The 18,267-nt window shown below is 38.7% G+C and overlaps 1 protein-coding gene across 8 annotated transcripts in view; it reads left to right on the top strand.

Moving 5' to 3' along the window:
• Nucleotides 1–408: 408 nt before the first annotated feature.
• Nucleotides 409–18,267, top strand: part of LOC122637502 (chaoptin-like) — a 68,539-nt gene continuing 50,680 nt past the window's right edge. Inside the window, exons 1-3 of one of the 8 annotated variants that reach the window (XM_043829665.1) lie at nucleotides 409–847; nucleotides 1,044–1,192; nucleotides 7,661–7,934. The gene's annotated coding sequence lies outside the window, so the exon portion shown is untranslated. Of the gene's footprint in view, nucleotides 1,193–7,660; nucleotides 7,935–18,267 lie in introns of all 8 variants that reach the window. The other 7 variants (XM_043829664.1, XM_043829663.1, XM_043829667.1 and 4 more) reach the window with 7 other exon arrangements.

The following is an 18,267-nucleotide window of genomic DNA, read 5'->3' as shown; positions in this document are numbered from 1 at the left end:
CTTGACGGAGTTACATTGGACGAATGGAAGGAAAGGAGACGGACCGAAAGAACATCGAGAGAGACAGACAGAGAGATAGATAGATGAATAGACGAACATACAGAGAGAGAGAGAGAGAGAGAGAGAGAGAGAGAGAGAGAGAGAGACGGAGAGATGAATAGACGAACATATATATAGAAAGAGAGAGAGAGAGAGAGATGAATAGACGAACAGAGAGAAAGAAAGAGGATGCTGCGCACTCGCACGAGTCACCCCTTTCGCTGCCCTTCTCTTCTTCTCGTCACGGCATCGTTCGTCCTTTTCCGATAGTCGTCTCGCGCGTGCTCGTCGATCTCTCTCTCTCTCTCTCTCTTTCTCTCTCTCTCTCAGAGAGTTGCCGGCGCTCCCACATCTCGGCTCGGCGGCAGGCTCTCTCGCAGTCTGCCGGCGACTCTTCGATGGGAGCGACGGGTTCGCAGCTCCTAACGGTTCGCCGGGTGTCACGTTTCCGTCGACGGAAATAAATGGAACGTCGACTGATCTGAGTACCGTGAGGTCGACACGCGACGAGAGAACTATAAAAGCGGTGCAACTAAGAAAGAGACAGAGAAAGAGAGAGAGAGAAAGAGAGAAAGAGAGAAAGAGAAAGGAAGAGTGAAACGAAGAGAACGAGCGAGACACGAAGCTCCGAGAAAGCTTTTACGTCGAATGACGATTTCTCTACGCCTTAAGCTCTTTCCTTCCTAAACTCTTGAAAGCTCTAATCGAGAAAGGGTCAATCGTGACTATTCTCTCCTTTCTCTCTTTTGATATCGCGGACTGTCGTGCTTATTACTACGTTCGAACTTTCTTGAGATTTTTCTACGAAGTGAGTTTTCTTGCTTTCGCCGAACCATTCGACGTGCCCCGTTCGTTCGACATTTCGTTTGGCTCTCTGTCGGAGAGGAAAAAAAGCGCGCGGTCCGTCTTTTTCTCTCTCTTTTTCTTTCTTGGGTATACAAAGCTCTTATAAGGAAAAAGAAAAAGAAAGAAAGAAATGTGATTAACCAAGATAGAAATTACAGTCCACGAAAGGGTTCTTCCTTTAAAAAGCGTGTTCCGCCTCGGTGACCACAAGCTACGACGGGATGGGGTGACGCGTCGGATGAATCAAAGGGAAACTTAATGGATACGACGAGAGCAATTGTTCGCTACGAGGGCTACCGAGTCGAAGGTACTTAACGACCTTTCGTTATGCATCTCTCTCTCTCTTTTTCTCTCTCTCTCTCTCTCTGTCTCACTCTCACTATCTTTCTCTCCCTCCCTCTCCCCTTCTTCTCTCTTTAAAGTTATTTTCACACGCACACACCATCACAAAATACTCTCGGCCCTCTCGACGAAACAACTCGAGAATATTACTTTGATCGATCGATATCGGTATGATCGAGAGTGCTTTTTGGCGGCAAGCTTTCTCGATGTTTCCGATAAGTGGACAAATTGGGTAGAAATTATGGTCACTGTGACCGCTTACTCGATGAATGATGCGACAGGGCGCACTATGCATCGTGAATCAGTGGACTATACAATATCATGAAATTGTCACTTGAGCGTGCTCGCTTCAACCCAAACGCAACACAAGTTTCCCGGCTTAATTACCTTACGTTTTTGTTAAGCTAGATTAGAGGATTCTTTTATCTTTGATGCAGCATTGCTCATCGAATCGCTCTTCTTATCGATCGTTATCGAGTGTTCGTATATCGAGGAAAGACTGCATTTCATCTTTTATAGATGACTTTTAGCCATAAAATGTTTATAGAAAGCTCATTCTTGCTAGCGATAACGTTATCGCCAGCTTTCGATGGCGTTGTATCGTCCCTTCGGATTTCTCCAACTACCCTCTATCTATCTTTCTCTTTTCCTCTCTTTCTCCCCTTGCATTCGATATTCGAGCGTAATCACGTCGACGCCGCGAACAAACGTTTCGTTTCACACGATGCTACCCAATGTAATTGCTAAAGTTTCCAACACCATAACGAAGTTTACATTCGTAGCTATCGATGTTCACGAACAGTAACGAAATATCAAAGCTTCTCTCTGTCTCTTTCTCTCTTTCGTATCGAATAATATGTAGTTTACGAAATTGGAGAATCGAGGAACGTGGTATGCGCTAGTCATGTAGAGTCGATGAAAATGGACGAAGCTGAAAATTTCTTTACAGCTCGTCACCAGGCGAGGCTTTTAACGCTACCATATCCGCGCTAAAATTTAAATATATATTCGAGCTGTTCGTACGGGTATGTGCATACGATACCGTCGAACTTCTCGTTGTTACAAAAGCCGCTCGACCTCCCTTTTCGAAATGGAAAAAACATAAACGAGAGAAAAAAAAGGCATATGTACGGGTTCATACCTGTGTATAAGAGAGAAAATTTTCCAACGTGTTCTCTTGCGACTCTCAGAGCATTAGAATTCGAACGAGGACCGAAACGAACTCGGTATACGAGTTTCGCAAACTACGAAAAAGCGTACGCGACGTCATTCGAAATAAATTCTCGCGTACACGAGATATAGGTGCGCATTGTTTTCTATTCGTAATTATACCGAATTTTTCTTTTTTCCATCTTTATTTCCCGCCTCTCTTCTTTTATTGTAAGCTCATTAGAAAGTTGTCGATAAAATAATAATAAGAATAAAATCAATTTAAATCGCAAGCATCGAAATCGTCTCGTCTCGCAAACAATCCGATATCGGAAAAGGATTAGCGTTTTCCGTTCCGAGAGACAGGGTCGTGCTAGCATCGAATGATTTTGAAGCGAGCTATAGCAAGGAGTGGCCATAATGAAGCGAGGAGGCAGAGCTTATACCTGAATAAGATATGAATATGCATAACCGTATTGTTTAACACGATGGTTTCAAAATGATAACGACGTAGGTTTATCGATAGTAGCACAGTAAGGTATTGATGTAATATTTTTTCTTTATTTTTAATACAAATTTAAAGATTTGAATATTTTTATTTCACTAAAAATTTCACCATTGAGATTGTTTGCTAAATGAATTTTATTTATTGTTAAACTTGCGATTTTACTCAAAAGAGCAGTGTCAAACGAATCGCAAATTATTTTTTCAAAAATAAATATAGACCATGGGTAGCTGCAAACTTTGACCGTGAATGTATAAAAAGAGAGCAAAGATTTATATAAAGAGAAAAGTAGAGAAAAGGAAAAAAAAAAGAAATAAAACAAACGTATTTCTATATAACTGAACTCGCTCTGACGTCAAAAGCTATCGTTTAAGAGAACTCGCAAACTCCAGAGTTAACGATTTATCGATCGCTATCAAAATTTTGAATGGATCTCGATGTACAGCTTTAAGCTGAACTTTTAATTATATAAGAAGGAGTAAATTTAGAAGTTATTACGAACAACACGCAATTCGTCATTGAGAAATATTTGCCATTATTAACTTTCGTTGCTAAGAAAAGCGTAGAAATAGATTTGGACTATGCAAAAACGATAAATTCTCTGGAAAACAACAGAAACATTTTCGGTAAAATCGAGAAAGACAACTTGTACTTCTATACAATCTTTTCTCCTGTCAGCACTCCTGCTTTTTACCACTCAGCAGAATTTATTTGCGCTTAGATGCAAAAATACGATAAATGTTTCAAGGATCGATATTCGTTTTCGTTGTAGGTACATATTCCTCCTATCCTTCTCTCTCTCTCTCTCTCTCTCTCTCTCTCTCTTTCTCCCTCTTTCTGTTTCTGTCTCTTAATCGTCCCGACAGATTCGTTGAATCCGAGCAGTCAGCTTGACGGGCCAAATTTTCGCGGCAGTTTTTGAACAGAACGGATTTCCCAGGCGTATTCGTCTCGTTTCTCTTTTATACTCACTCGCACACACACAAATACATACATACACACACAAATACACACATGCACAAACGCATGCGAAAAAACTGAACTACACGGACTAACTTTTTATTTACCAATTTTAAGAAAAGAAAAAAGTGTTTCGTATAAAAAAATCGACGCCGTTGCTGTCGGACATCGGTGTAAAAAAAACATTTAAATTAAACGTCATATTCGTATAATTACATTTCAAAGACGGATAAAAATAAATAATTATTTTTTTAAATATATTGTATCTATTACTGTATATACATAAAATCGCACACACGCACACACATATATATATATATTATTTTCTAACAAGCACATACGTCGAGAACATTTTCCAAAGCGATAGGAAATTAAATCGCGAGACGAAGCTGGAGATGTTTCACGATCGATCCTGCTCGAACACGAGCAGGGTGCTCGTTTCTTCGTTATCGTCGCGACTCTCGCGTTCGAAATGGCCGGGAAGTCCGTCGTTCGACTTGAAAGATCGCGGTATCGAGAATTAAATTTCCATCAGGACCGAACGAATACAACGTGCCGAGCTGGTTACGACGTCATCTTCTCACGCTCGGCCGCTCGTCCGGAACGGAGTTTCTCTCCGTCTTTCTTCTACCTCTTGCTCCTCAGCAACTATCTCTCTCCGTGAGACGAAAAATTATTTAGTAAGGGCCATTAATGTTCCGTCGGCGTTCATAAATCGACGTGGTTTATCGTGAAAGGGCTACATAAGTACTCACTTTGTTCGACCGGCTAGTATCCAGCTCGTAACGACGCCTTAATGAAGTCGTAAAACGACGACAAACGACCATCATTTTCTCTTTTCTCTCTCTCTCTCTCTCTCTCTTTCTCTCTCTCTCTTTCTCTCTTTTTCTCCCCCTTTATTTCTGTCTATATTTCGATGATTTTACAATCTGGATCAGTTCAATCTATATCCTCCACATTTGATCCCTCAACGCTCTTAACAACGAGTTACTCTCTCGTCTCTCTCCTCCACGCAAGATAAAGAGAAAAAAGAGAGATAAAAATCCGATAGGCAACGAACAAACTGCAACGAAATTCATGTCCGTAACATGCGCGGTTGGTCATCGTATCATGCAAAAAAAAAAAAAAAGAAAAAGATCGGAAAAAATCGAAAAAAAAGAAATCGAAAAAAATCGAAGACCATCGGGAAAGAGTGAAACTTGCATCGACCGTCGTTTCTAGCTTCCCCTTTCTCTCTATCTATCTCTCTGTCATGTACATAGAACAGGATACAACATTATGGGATGTCGAGTATCACTGTTCCGTGGCGGCTACAAGCGCAATCGCGCAGTTCGCACGATTCTCGCGTAAAAAGGCATTAACGAGTTTCCTGCGTTTCGATCCAGCATATCGAAAGAGTGAGCGAGATAGAAAGAGACAGAGAGAGAGAGAGAGAGAAAGAGAGAGAGAGAGAGAGAGAGAGAGAGAGAGAGAGACAGACAGACACGCATATACATATACTAGAATCCGATAGCACGAGCAAACGTAATCCGCGAGCTCGGTGTAAACACGGCGTTTGCCACGAACAATCCGATAACGAAGTGCTCCGTTCCTCTCTCTCTCTCTCTCTCTCTCTCTCTCTCTCTCTCTCTCTCTCTCTCTCTGTCTCTCTCTCTGTCTCTCTGCTCCTCTTCCTCTTCCTCATCCTCCTCATCCTTTCTCTCCGATCCTTCTCGTGCGTCATTTTGTGCCACAGGACACAAGCTGACCAGTTTCCGTTACGACGCATCCTCATTCTATCGGTCAACTTCCGCTTCTACGAATACGAAAATCTAGTCTCTCTCTTTCTCATACATACATACGCATACATATACACGCACGCTCACGCACATACACACATACAAACACTTTTCTTCGTTTTCTCTTTGTTTCTCTGTCCAGCCAAAACGGAGAACGTACCAACTCCAATTAGCAGCTGGCGGCAATTAATAGTGTACGTAGACGGTACTCGTTTACTCTGCCGAAAATTCTCTTCGTAGTAACACCTGCCGCTACGATCGCGCTTACACGTCGAGGAGAAAAACTCTCTCTCTCTCTCTCTCTCTCTCTCTCTTTCTCTCTCTCTTTTTCTCTCTCTCTCTCTCTCTCTCTTTCTCTCTCTCTCTTTCTCTTTCTTTCTTTTTCTTTCTTTCTTTTTCTTTCTTTCTTGCTCGCGTGTTTCTCCGGGGCTTTGGAATTAATGTTCTGCTCCACCGAACTTTCCGCGTTTTCCGTTTTATTCATTCTATCGTTCTTTTGTTCTTTTTTTTCTTGTTTCTTTTATCTTGTTCATTTTATCTTTCTTTTTTTTTATCACGAAGAAAGGAAAAAAACCAGCAGCGTTAATATCGGTATACATATATTAGATGTCTGATAAAAACCTTCGATTACGATTTATTTAATTTCGATTTACGATTTTATTAATTTCATTTTTAATTGTATCGATTAAAGACTGTATACAACTTTAATACATTATTATCGTGAAGTAATAATTATACAATATAAATTTGTTTCGCTATTACCCCATTCAAAATACTCCAAACATTTGATTGTAAACAGAGAGAAAGTGAAAAGATGAATGGACGTGGTTACTAACAAAATAATCCGTGAATGATCCGTAAAACTACGTAGTTCCTTCGTAGTTTACACATTCTTTCTTGCGGAACTTGCGGACGATTGTGAGACGAGAGAAAGAATCAAGGGAGATTATCTCTCTACCTTCAGAGCGTCGCCTGACGACCAAAGAAATTCAATTAAGCGTCTAGCAAGCGATTAATAGCCCACTCGAAAATGTTCGCTGGTGCTTACGAGAAGAACGTCCACCAGACGATAAAAAAAAGAGGACAAGATAGAGATAGAGATAAGGAGAGAGAGAGAGAGAGAGAGGGAGAGAGAGAGAAGGAATCATTGCGTATCGAAGACCTCTAACATCGTTTTCTTTTTCCTTTAAAAAATATAAACAAAAATAGAATGAAGGTCTCTTTTTTCTGATATTTTCAACGAGTCGTATGTTTTCTAATCCGCAATTTTCGTCGGACGAATGACGAAGCTCGAAACGTAGAGAAAATGAGAACGAAAAAAAAAAAGAAATATTTTCGAGAGAACGAATCCAGTTTGCTATCCTAACTGTTGTTGCGAGAGAGAAAGAGAGAGAGAGAGAGAGAGAGAGAGAGAGAGAGAGGGAGAAAACGTGAGACAATATTATCAACGCTTCCAACGAAGCAGAGTAAACTTTGAAAGAGAGAGAGAGAGATCAAACGATTGGACGATAGATAGATCGTCGAGAGAAAGTAAATCGACGTATAATGTCTCTCTTTTTGGCGTTTAACGAGAGGATGAAGATCAGATCTACGAATGATACGGTCTTCTCTTCTATGGACCAATCGAGAGGGAAACGCGATCAGGGATAGTCGATTTCTCCAAAAGATACGATCTCAGAGTTTCGAAGGTACGAACTGAGAAGAGTAAGAGAAAGAAGAGAAAAGACTAGAGCGACCTTTGACCTTTCTCGAATCCTTCCGATCGACTACTATCACTAGCTTTACTACCAAGTCGATCTACATCCACTCAACGGTATCGCGAGTATCATTGCATTTACATATCCTTTCGACTGGATTATTTCGCTTCGCTTATATTCGAGAGAGAAAGATAGAGATAGAGAGAGAGAGAGAGAGAGAGAGAGAGAGAGAGAGAGAGAGAGAGAGAGATATTACGATCGTTGCTAAGATCGAAAAACGGTAATGAGTCCTCCTAGTACATCGATCCATATGATGACACATCTTATCCCTTCTCGTCCACTAGATACATATTATCGTTTAGGTGTATGCTGTGTGCGCGCGTGAGAGTGACTTTGAACAGTGTTGGAATACGGGTCTTCAAGAAAGGGAGTGGGGTGAAACGAGAAAAGGATTAAGGTCAGGGTGGAGACGCGCCTATCATCGTCGTCGTCGTCGTCGTCGTCATCGTCTTCTTCTTCTTTTTCTTCTTCTTCTTCTGCGTTCCACGTTTATCTCCTCGCAAGCTCTCACCCTTCACGGACTTTCTTTTTCATCACAAAGCTTGCTAAAACGCGTAGGTGAGTATTATCAAACTCCTTATTGCTTCCATTCTATTTCGTCTATCTCTATTTTTCTTTCTTTCTCTCTTTCTCTTTCTAGACATATACATACACACATACATTTATATATATATATATATATATATATATATATATATATATATATCCTCTTTCTCTTTAATCGGTTCTGTACGCGTTTGATCGTTCACAAACTGCAAGGGATTAAAGCATTGCCCTTTGCACGAACGCAATTCGGCGTAAAGCTCTCTGTGTCGGCAACGCGGCTTTGGAAATGGGCGATCGTCTGTGAGACGACGGTTCCGTTGACGGACGTAGATCTTACGTGATTGTTCTGTCGTCTAACAGAATCGATTATCTTCCTATGAGATACACGACAGATGTGCTTCTCAATTTCCTAAAGTGACTACAAAACTACTTTATTGCTAATCCGATAAAAACATGTTATTATTATGTCAACGTTTGCATGGACAACATTACTCGAAAGTTAAGTAACTTCAGAAAGATTGAAAAATTATAATTTATCTATTAGAAAATCATGATATTTTATCAATTCACACACATACATACACTCTCTCTCTCTCTCTCTCTCTCTCTCTCTCTCTTTTTCTTTCTCTTTTTTAAATATGAATGTTCAAAGCTATCTATAAAGTTATTTACAAAGCTGTCTAAAGAAATATCTTTCTCTAAACTCCGATAATATTCTAATATAGGGACTAACTGAAATTCATGTATCGATTATTCTGAATCGTTAATGAATGCTACTGCATTGATTCATAAATTCCGGTTACGTCCTGCAAAGGGGCCTTATCGGTTACCGTGCATTCCATGCCGACCGCGAATATTAGCGATCGACCAGCATCGAATTGAATTTGCTAGGCGTAGTAAATGTGTTCTGGTGTACGAATTTCTTCTAAAATTTTCTACGTATTCGTAAAACGTTTAAAGAGAATGGAAAAAAAAAGCTTGATACAGCTGACATTTCTTTTTCTCTTCTTTACATCGCTTTAACGCGATCACGAATGACAGCGATCGTGCATATCGGCTCTCGTTAAAAAGTTAAGAGAGTTTGCTTCGTGTTCGTTTTCCAAAGGAACGAAAATTTTTCTCGTTTCTAAGGGGAAAAACGACGGGATCGACGGGTAAAACGAAACGATGGTGATTCATGAGAAGAATATTGCAGAGAAATCGTCGATAAATTTCTTTCGAACGTACATGCGTACATATTACTTTTGCCTATAGTAACTTTCAACGATTTCTGCCTTTGACAGGAGCAAGGCAAATTAATTCGCGACAGCTGTCTCGATTGTCGCTTCGATCAACTACCAGAGAGTCGGTTACTGCCCGATAACGAATCAGATACTAGAACGTTCGCTAAGTTATGCTTATTGAAAGTGGGCGTAGAAACATAGACAAATTTGAATTATCGATTAGTCGTCCATCGATGATAATACTCTTTATCGTAATCGTTTGTGTTGAGTTTGAAAAGTTGCTCTTTCATTACGATTCAAGTCTTAAAAATAAAATGTAGTTTACTTTCTCGATCATAGAATTAAAATAAATAAGTACGTAACTCTATTACTCTGTATAAAATATTAGAAATTCAATCTTTTCCTTTAGGAGGATTTTCAGTCAGAAGTCTACAGCTTATCGTAAAACTTAAGAACCGTACCGAATTAAACTCGAATACGGAAATAAAAGAGATCTTTCTTAACGTTTTCATGATAAGTAAAATGTAAATCGAATAAATGGATCAAGACGAAACTTTGCTTTGACCGATCGATATAATAATGATAATAACGTATATTGTATGCCTGACAAAGGCTATTATTCTATGAAGATCAGAGAGAGAGAGAGAGAGAGAGAGAGAGAGAGAGAGAGAGAGAGAGAGAGAGAGAGAGAGAGAGAGAGAGAGAGAGAGAGAGAGAGAACGACAGAGAACAGGAGAGAGAGAGAGAGAGAGAGAACGACAGAGAACAGGAGAGAGAGAGAGAGAAGTTACAAGGCATATAACAATGGTACGTCGACGCTCAATCAGCACCGATCGACACCATCTCGATACGAGCGAGTACTCGTCCTCCGATATCGACTTCCCCTCGACACGGGTCATTAATTACGATAAGCCACTCGTGTTTCATAACACTCTCGCGACGATACCACGCTATCTTTAAAAGGAACATTCGTAGAATGTTCAATTCAACAAGCGTTACGAGTCTCCAAAGTAATAATTATAATATATATATATATATATATATATATGTACGTATCATACGCATCCTATTTCGTCGATATATAATTAATTTGACGAAGTTTGCTATTTATAATAAAAAATAAAGTAATAATAAAAAAATAATAATAATAACGAATATAACGATACGTTTTCACGTGTACAAATAAAAACAAGCGATAAACGCTCGTCGCGGGAATAATATGAATATATCTGATATTCATCGTCAGTCGAATAATGTGATATTAATTTCCTTTTGTTTTCTGTTCTCTTCTCTACATATGTATATAATATACCCGCCTATCTATACATATATATATATATGCATATATGATATACTATATGTATCAACATATATGTTATACTATATGTATCAACATACATGTTATATTATATGTATCAACATATATGTATAACATATATGTATAAATATTACTTTTATGTACCATCGAGCAGGAGCAGACGAAAAAACGTAGCGAAATCCTTTCCGGGGATTGGATTTCTCGTTTCGATCGAGCGAATAATTCGGTCCACTCGGAAACGCATAACGCGTTCTCTTGATCGTATCGTAGAGAAAAAAAGAAAGAGAAAGGGAAAGAGAGAAAGAGAACTACCTTCGATCCAAGGATTACAGATAGTGTAGCTTCGTATCACAGGAAACTCAAAATCGATTTTACAGAGGTATATTATTGCGTTCGACTAAATAACAGACAACACTGGTTACCCTCGAAGCTCCCTTAAATCGTTTCATGTTCCTTTCTCTATAACCCTGCGATATGGTTTGACCTTACGATCATAGTAACATTCTCTTCATTCTGTTTTCTCTTTCTCTCTCTTTTTCTTTCTCTCCCTCTCTCTGATCGTCTGCTATCTTAGTCTGTCTTATTGACTTTATCTATCTGTCTTTATTTTTCTGTCTGTCTCTTTTTTTGTCTACCCCTTCATTTACCTACCTCTGCCTTTTTCTTTCCCACTGCTTCGATCCGTACATACGTCGTTTGATTAACACGAGCATGAGAGAGTGTGGACGGCGTGGTTCGGCATGCTGCTCATGACACTACGAGCCTACCATCCATTACTCTCCCCTTTCATTTTCTCTCTCTCTCTCTCTCTCTCTCTCTCCTCTCTTTCCTTCTATGCTTCTGTAAGAGAGAAAGAGACAACTTCCTTCTCTCTTCCTCTTTCTTTCCTTGAAACACATACGTATCTTCATCCTTGTTGTGTATATTCGTTTTATATTATAGTATAATATATATATATTATATATTATATATATATATATATATATATTATATATATAAGCGTAAGTAAGAGTGGCTTTGTGTCTTCTACTTTGGTTCTATTCTTTTTCTTTTACCCACTTTTTTTCATCTTTTTCCTTCCCAACATAACATAGCAAAGAAGAAGAGAGACGCCCCGAAGAATAACGAAATAACGTGGAGAGAGAAAAGAGAGTTAGGCGATGCTACTCGTGACGCTCTTTTGATTTTGATGGATCGCTCCTTCCTCTCGATGGTCTCAACGGATTCCTTCGTTCCTTCCATTCTATCTTTCTTCCTTCTAAAGCTTCTCTCGAATGCGAGTAAAGCCGATATCTCGATCAGGATCGGTATCTTTAAAAGAACGATTCTTTTTCGGATACTATTCCTCGCGTCGATGAGTGAAAAATCCATTTTAAAGAATTTCTTTTCTGATCTTAATAAATGATTTAAATCAGTGATTTCTATTCAAAAATCGGATGTGATTTTGATGATATTTACGATCAGCAGGTCGTTACGGAAGTCAATCAAAGAGTATCGCGAGAAGGTAACGTGTTTTGCACACTATCGAGCAGCTCGATTGATTAGAGAGGTATTGGAAGTTTGCCAGTGGTCAAGTCGAGAAAGGAAAAAAGGAAGAAGGAGAAAGGATGAAAGAAAAAGAGAAAATGCGCGCTCGCGAGAGAAAGAGAAAGAGAGAGAGAGAGAGAGAGAGAGAGAGAGAGAGAAAGAGAGAAAGAGAAAGGAGGACGAAGGGAGGAAAGAGGGTGTGTTCACGAAGCTCGTAAGCTTTGGCTGACCTCCGCTCGTCTATCCTCGGGAGATGAATTTTTTTCCTCCTGTCAGGACCTTTGTCCTCGCGAAGTAACCGTTCGGCCATGGCTCCGAGCGCATTGTCCGCCGATGTGATAGATACTCCCACGAGCCACGTAGTTACGCGCACGACTCGTCAGAAAGAGAGAGAAAGAAAGAGCAAACCGGATACGCTTGTATGTTTTACGAGCTTGCACCAGGGTGCATACGGGTTTTATCCTGTGGGAACCGAACAAGCATCGTCAGCACTTAGACTTTTCGGATGATCGTTCCTTCTAATTGCTTACAGTACATACATTCTTTACATCCTGGTTGACGTTCTTTCTTTTTCCTTTTTGTTTTTCTTTCTTGTCGTTTTAAAACGATAAAGAGAAATATCGCATCTATTTTTTTTTAAATGCATGTGGTAAACATATTAATATTTAATGTAAGATTGATATTCTGTGCAACGTATATGCAAAAGTTTCATTTCTTATTCAAGTTTATCAAAAATACGATGAGTAATCTGTTTTATTATTTTAGTTTTATTATTAGATCTACTTTGTAGCAAGTATATTCCTATTCTCAAAAATCGTTAAAAAGAAATAAAACATTCTAAAAATTCGAACAGTACTAATTGATAACAACGTAGCTATAATGATATAATCCATTTTTCTATTTCCACGTGAAATCGAATCAATTATTTGAAATAAATATATTAACTATAAAAAGAAAATCAAATACAATGTATTATATAGTATTCGATTAGTTACACAGGGGCCTTGGATTAATTCAATTTTCATATATATAATATATCTATCCTATATAATGTACTATGCTTTCCAGCTTATTCAGTTCTCGATTATCATGAATCATAAAGCGCAGAATGTCAACGAGTTCGGTTGACACGAACGCGCGCACGTGCATTAGAAATATTTCTATAAATAACGTTGAATGATTCCGTGGGTATCATCGTTAATCGGTTTTCCTACACTCGTACGTTCTCAACGATCGCGAACCGCGCGAAATGAAATTCCGTTGCGCGCCTGACATACGACCTGTAATTCTCAAGCGTACAACGTGAAAGAAAGAGAAAGAGAGAAAGAGAAAGAGAAAGAGAAAGAGAGAGAGAGAGAGAGAGAGAGAGGGGGGAGAAAGTAAGTACTTTGACAGTCGAAACTCGTACTGATCCCATCTTCGATTTCACTGGAACGAAAAACAAATCAATAAAGAGTCTTAAGAGACTCAAATATGAAATACCCGAGAAATAGAATCGAAAGATTCTGATCTTAGAAGAGTTTCTAGATACATAAATGGAAACTATAGTATTCGATAAATTTGTCTTAGATAAAATGATACGAAAATAGTTTACATCTTTCTTCTATCTAGATAGATAGACTGTTAAATGAAAGTTGGCATTTCGAAGGATTCAATAAATCTATCGAAATCTCTGTAGAAGAAAATTTTAATTAATTTTATTACATTAATATTACTCGACAAATAAACGCAAAATTTCTTGAAATAATATAATTGCAAATTATCAAGAAAATTAAACTAATATTATCGGATAACATGTGTATCAATTTTATTTCATATCGATCTCCCTGCAATAAGAGACGTTCCTGAGTAATTATCGCGATTACAGCGAACCGCCACAATCATGGACAACATCACGTTTCTACTCTCACGCTCGTTATCGCCTTCTACACTATCCTGTCCTCACTACTCTTCTCCCTCTCGGTCTTTCCGCGATAGTAATTATCGCTCTAATTACACCGTTTTGTCTAGCGGCGTTACTTTCGACGAAGCGAGGTAGTTAACCGAAATTTCAGTGACGAAGGCTCGACCGTTGTCCTTCTCATCCTCTTCTAAATCGATCATCCATCAGTCGACTGTAATTGATACTTAATTGGTATTTCAATTTTGTTAAGACATGTGTATCTATTACATAATTTTATAACTTCAATCTGCTAACAACTTAATTAGAAAATATTTAGTTAAATATTTAATTAAATAGGTCGATATTGAACGAAATTCAGCAGTGTAAATATGAATAAAATGTAAATTAATACAGTGAATTACGGATCACAATTCGAAGCACTGAAAATAATTATTTGACGAAAATGTAAATATATGAATGATCGTTCGAAAAAATGTAAAGAACAATTAAATAGCAAAAATCACGTAAGCAAAAGGATGGCAGATAAGTTTTATCGATTCTTATTTTTACGTTCCACTTTCGTTTATTCGAAAAAGATTTTCGTAAGATCTGATCTTTCCACGAAATTGAGGCACCTGTCGGCACTATTGTAAAACTTCTCTCGAAGATAATTTCAAAACGGGTTCCTACGCATCGATCGTCCTGAAAACTTCATAGAACAAACCAAGTTCGTTATTAATTCAACTCGTAAAATACATTCCCTCTCGATGTATTTTCATAGTTAGCAGAATCCAACTTAAACTTTTATACATCTAGAAGGATTTAATCATTCTGATGAAAGAAACGAAAAACGAAAAGACGATACAAAGAAATGATAAATGTACGACTTGGGGCTTCATAACAAATTTCATAAGAAATTTTATTTTTTATTACTTAATTAATAAAACGTTATAAATTAATTAATAATAACAATCGTTGTTCTCGTATGTCTATCCCTTACGATTTAAACGATAACAGCGTATTCTATTTGGCTCTCTTCTTCTGTTCGGTGATCATCGACTTCCAACTTGACTCGCAGCAATTTCCTTTTCTATTTACATCCCAACCTACCTCTCGTGTTTCTTACGGAACATCCGTTTTGACTCCATCCTCTTATCTTCTCTCTCTTTCTCTTTTTTTTTCTTTCTGTCTGACTGTCCGTCTATCTCTTTTTCTCCTTTTCTCTCTCTCTCTCTCTCTCTCTCCCTTCCATAGTATCAACTTCTATCTCACTCGTGGCAGCCTTGTTCTCCCGTGGGCTTTCATACTCGGAGAACTGAATGGAGTTACTCTGTGAGACCATCCAAAGGAACTGCGATCTTGAAATCTCTCTTTCTTTCTTTTTATTCTTCTCCTTTTCATGTCTTAAAAAAGAAACCTGGTCGACGATGAAGGCGAGATGCGTCGTCGTCCTTAAAAGTTTATTCACGTTACTTTAATTAACTCTTCATTTGTGCTTCTTGCTATACTTTTCCCGAAAGTCACTGATTAGTACAAAATATCGAAGAAATTAATGAAAAAAGACCGCAACAGATGAAGCAAAGAAAAAGGATAGAAACATCTTTGTAAATTGTATTAGAAAACTTCGTGTTATCGCATGGAGTTCCAACGATCCTTTAATATTAGACGGATCTGTAGATAGGAGACGCGATTTAAATTACATTTTCTGACCGATATATATAACTTTGCGGTAGTTGCTCAAAGAACCGTCGATTGGAAAAAAAGAGAGCAAGAACTTCTTCGGCATAATAATAAGGATTATATCGAAGGTAGAAACCGGTTATTAATTCAATGAATTAATTATCGTGAGTCGTTGAAAGGGTCAAAGGAGATCGTTCATAAAGGAGCTTCCTATACAATACATATTTTTCTGTCAAATAAGAAAGAAGAAATGGAAAAATACTGAATGAATATCCGTCGCATAATGAGAATTCATCAAATAAATTCAAATGCTTTCCGTGATAAAACTTGTCGATCGGAAAATCCTCTTTACATGCGCTCACCGAATGAATTTGTATTTGCGACCTCGTTTCTGTGATAGAACGAGACAAAAAACGAGAGAGAAAAAGAGAAAGACGCAAAAGTGTTCTCCCAATAAGCCTGCGGGTTCAACCTCGTGAGTAATACGAGAACAAGAGAGTCGAAATTTTTGTTAAACGAGTAGATTTGTTCGATCGGTGATTTAATTCTCGACATTCGGCCATTGGCAATAGCACGTCGATCGTCGAAGCAACAAGTTTTTGTTGCGTGTGCATCTCGCAAGCATTGATGCATCGGCAAAATTCGATGCACCAATTACCGAGGAAACTCTCAGTTGCAAAAAGCCACTCGAAGGTTTTACGACGAACTTTCTAATCGCTTTATAACGTTGAAAATTAATAAACGAAGAGAAACTTGTCCGTTGAATGTTTGGCTTTTCGAAAATCGCATCACTGAAAGAAGGAATCAAGAAAATAATATTGAATGAAATACTTTAAATCTTATATCGTAGTCATACTTTACCGACGTTTTCGATTCGATCGATATCTTTTATTATTGGAAAAAAAATAAAAAAGTACGAAAATAAGTACCAACATCATGGACGACCTATGAAGGATGAAAAGAATGTCGAGAAATAAAGATTTCCCTTCGGCACGGAGATTAATTTTCGAATATCTTTCGTTGGCAACGCGAAAAGCAAGAATAATAATTATCGCGTCGTCACCGACAGGAGAAACTCGCTTGCGGAATTTATCCGTTTCCCAAATACTTCTCTCCCTCTCTCTCTCTCTCTTCTTCTTCTTCTTCTTCTTCTTCTTCTTCGTATAAATCCAAGCTTAAACGACGTTTACCGCCATTTATAAAGCGCTACCTCGGTCCTCCTCGAAGTGCCTCCGCGTCGATTAATGGAATTCCTCGGCGACGTGCCGGGCGTTCGTGCGAATAAATTCGCGAAGGGTCGTCGAAGTGACTCCGGGGAAAGTACCCACGCGGCTACGTTTCTACACTCCTTCTACACTCCTTCCGAAGCACCCACCCACCTTGAGCTCTCAGCCAACACATCCGATCGTTAATGGAGCTTTGCCGGAAATTGATTCGGCAGCAAAGGATGAATTCACTGAACGCTCGGAGGTTGCAACGTCTCTCAGGGGGTTGCTTGCTCGCAATCCACACTGCTATCCTCGCTTCGTTCGAGATCTCGATAACAAGGAAAAAGCTTATCCGCTTTCGAAATTACCCGATTCATCGTCGAAATATTGCGACATCGCAAATTTAACGGCTTAATGAACGGCTCGATTTCCTTACCAATTTTTTGATCGAGGGCTTACGGACGTCAGCCGGATCTTTAAATTATGTCATTTTATATTTCTTCTACTTCTTCTTCTTCTTCATCATCTTTTTCTTCTTCTTCTTCTTCTTCATCGTCTTCTTCTTCTTCTCTTCGTCTTCTTCTTCTTCCACTTTTTTACTTTCTCCTCACGGAAGTAGCAAAAAATTCAATCCGTTTATCGCTACGGGGAATGGCCAATTTAACGGGCTCGTGAATTTCTCCGTGCTACCTCACGACATCTCCTTAGTCCTAAATTACCAATGCTTGTTTTAAAAGCAACGAAAAATAAGAGAAAGATCGTACTCTCAATTTCACATGTATATAATTCGACCCATTTGATCTTCTACATCCTACTCATGGAATAATATTTGTTAAATGAAGTTCGAGTTATACGAGGAGATGCGTTATATTTTATTCAAGAGCCGTGAGATATTCATGGTTACTATCTTTACGCTCGAAGGCGGAGGAACGTCGCTCTCAACTTCTCGCTGGTTTTCCTCGCGTGTACTATGTAAGTACATATATCTGATGCAAGTTACTCGAAGAACATAGTCTCTTTCACTCCCCCTTTCTCTCTCTCTCTCTCTCTCTCTCTCTCTCTCTCTCTCTCTCTATCTATCTTACCCACGTCCACGTACGTGTTATTTCTTCTCTTAAGTGCTCATAAGTACCCAGTATTAAAGCGAAGCACCTTTTATATCATCTGCCCAATAGAGAAAGACATGAAGAAGTTAAAAAGTGTGTATATAAGAGAGGAAAGAGGGAAGAGATAAAAAAAAGATGATGAAAAACGTAAAGCCAAATTTCTTGTTTACTCGTTAGAAAGAAGAAGCCGAGAAAGCGTGAGAGAAAGATAGAGAGATAATGACCGCCAAAGGAAACGAAATTTCTTTGTCAATTAATCGAGTCTTCCTACGTACCGATAAAGTCAATTAACCAATCGAGTTAATGAGATGTCCCTTAACGACCGTCATCGTTTTCTTGCAACCTTCTAAGCACTGGTTACCAGAGAAAAACTTAAACTACGTGCACCGTATTTCGATTTT

Source organism: Vespula pensylvanica, chromosome 2 (assembly GCF_014466175.1).
Source record: "Vespula pensylvanica isolate Volc-1 chromosome 2, ASM1446617v1, whole genome shotgun sequence".
NCBI lineage: Eukaryota > Metazoa > Arthropoda > Insecta > Hymenoptera > Vespidae > Vespula > Vespula pensylvanica.
This window is presented reverse-complemented; position numbering and strand designations above follow the sequence as displayed.